Below are 2375 nucleotides of genomic sequence, written 5' to 3'. Positions count from 1 at the left end.
CCCTTTCCCCCCCCCCCCCCGCAACCAGCAGGAGGCGAGAGAAGGTCGGTTGGGAGATTCTGGGGTCACAGCTGGACTCCCCGTTCCAGAGGACAAAACATGAGCCCCCGTCTGCCACTGGCACCTCTGCTGCTCATGGTTCACCCTGTGGCTTCTGCCCTCTGAGTACCAGGCGGTCTGGTCACCCTCCGTGGGAAGAGCCGGGCGCCCCCCCCCCATCTTGGGCTCCTTCCTGTATCTGCCGGGCCTTCGTATAGGGGAGGGAGTGATGTTCTGCCTTCTTCCTCAAAACCTGTTCCTTTCATTTTATCTGTATCTCATCTTTATTAGGCTTTGTCGCACAGTCAGCCAGATGTTCAGAGAGGGTTTGGCGGTTTTGTCTGCCTATTATGGAGTCTTTTTCCTAAAGGCCTGGGAGAGGCAGATGTGGACATTTGATGGGGCTGAAGGTCTCGTCTCGGGAGGTCAGCTGCCTTTTGCAATTGACTGATGGGGGGGCTTCTCTCTCTCCTCCCGAGGCAAAGGGTCCATGGGGAGGCCCTGACCACCTCTTGGCCCCTTTGGGAAGACTGGAGGGGCCCCCGCCCTGTTCCCTGCATGTCCCCAAGCAGCCATCTTCTCCTCCCCTCCCTCCTCTTTCTCCAGGATCCTGGCTGGTGCCCAGGAGCAGCTTGTCTGTGGCCCACCTCTGTGTCTCTCTCTGTGGGGGGGGGGAGGCTTCTAGGCCTCCTCGGGGTCCAGGCTGAGGGACAGGAGTTCTGCACCCCAGGAGCCACCCGGGTTCCCTGCCCCAACCGAGGGTGGGAGGGTGGAGGGGAAGGCGGGGGGGGGTCAGGAGGGAAGCGGCTCCTAAGCCTCAGGAGCGAAAACAGCAAGAGCCCCCACCCCGAATCTCCTTCCCTTCGCACTCGCTGCTCTTTTGCAAGACCGCTGGCGCCCCCCCCCCCTTTGGGGTAACGGTTCAAGGCCAAGGTAGAAGGCCAGCTGCACGGGGGGGGCTGCTTCCTCCAGTTCCGCTGCCCCCCTACCCACGAGCAGCCAGCAGAGACCTGGCCCCAGCCCCCCTCCGGGGTCCGGCCCTCGGCAGAGCCTCCTGCATGCAGCTCCGGAGTAATTTCCCCCAAACTGCCGGTGCAATTACCCTGAATTACACCGGAGCCGCCGCGAGCAGCTGCCTCTTGATCGGACCCAGGAACAGCCGTTTAGAGCAGATTAGGCTTGGGGGTGGGGGGAGGGCCGGCGTCAGCCCCCTTAGTCCCTTCGTTTCAGGCAGACCCTCCCGCTCGCCTCCGGGCTTCCGTGTCCCGCAGGTGCGGAGCGCCGGAGCGCAGCGGGGCCTGCCCGGGGGGGAAACGGGGGTCAGCGAAGGTCCCGGACGGTCAGCCTGAAGTCCGCGCAGAGAGCTCCGACCAAGGGAGGGGAGGCGACGGGCTGGGCTGGGGGCAGGGAGGGGTGGAGGCAGCCGCGGGGAGCCCAGAACCCCCTCCCTCCAGGCTCCTTCCAAGTGGGCGGGATGACCCCTCTCCCCCCCCCCGGTGTTGGGGCTACCTCTGTTCTGATCAGGCCTGGGCAAGGAGGACAGAACGGGGCAGGGGGGGGGGTATCTGGGATGAACAGCATGATTCCCACCCCAAATCTTGCTTTAGACACAATGGGGGGGGTGGACCCTGATTTTCCATAGCACTTCACCCAACCAACACCAGCATCAAAGCCTCAGCAAAAGCGAGCCTGCTGCAGCTGACTAGCCCCCCCCCCTTCCTTCCTCCGATGCCAGGCACCTGCCTAAAACAGGAGGTCCTTCCTGCTTGCTGGAATGCCCGGAGCGCCCCTGATCAAGCTTTGGTGGCTGGAGGACCTGCAACCTCCAGGCCACTCCAGCCCCCTGTAGGAGAGGGGACTCTCCAGAGCAGAGGTCCTCAACCTTGGCAACTTTTAAGACTTGTGGACTTCAACTTTGCTGGCTGAGGGATTCTGGGAGTTGAAGTCCGTAAGTCTTAAAAGTTGCCAAGGTTGAGGACCCCTACTCTGGAAGACCCCACCTGAATCGGGTGGTTTTGAGTGTAGCCAGCTCTGGGATGAAAAACGCCTCATGTTGGGCCTGGGATCCTGCTGGCCACCAGGGCAACAGCTGCCAAGTTGGCATTATGCCCCCACAGGGACCCCCTCCCCCCCCTCGCTCCCTGCCTTCTGCATTCAGTACCCACTGAGCATATCCCAGGTCAGTGATGGCGAACCTTTTAGAGACTGAGTGCCCAAACTGCAAGCCAAAACCCACTTATGCATCATCGAGTGCTGGGTGGGTGTGGCCCATTGGGTGGGCGTGGCCCATTGGGTGGGCGTGGCCAGTGTAAACGGCAGACTGGGTGGGACTAAAA

Source organism: Protobothrops mucrosquamatus, unplaced genomic scaffold (assembly GCF_001527695.2).
Source record: "Protobothrops mucrosquamatus isolate PMUCROS unplaced genomic scaffold, P.Mucros_1.0 scaffold2649, whole genome shotgun sequence".
Classification (NCBI taxonomy): domain Eukaryota; kingdom Metazoa; phylum Chordata; class Lepidosauria; order Squamata; family Viperidae; genus Protobothrops; species Protobothrops mucrosquamatus.
This window is presented reverse-complemented; position numbering follows the sequence as displayed.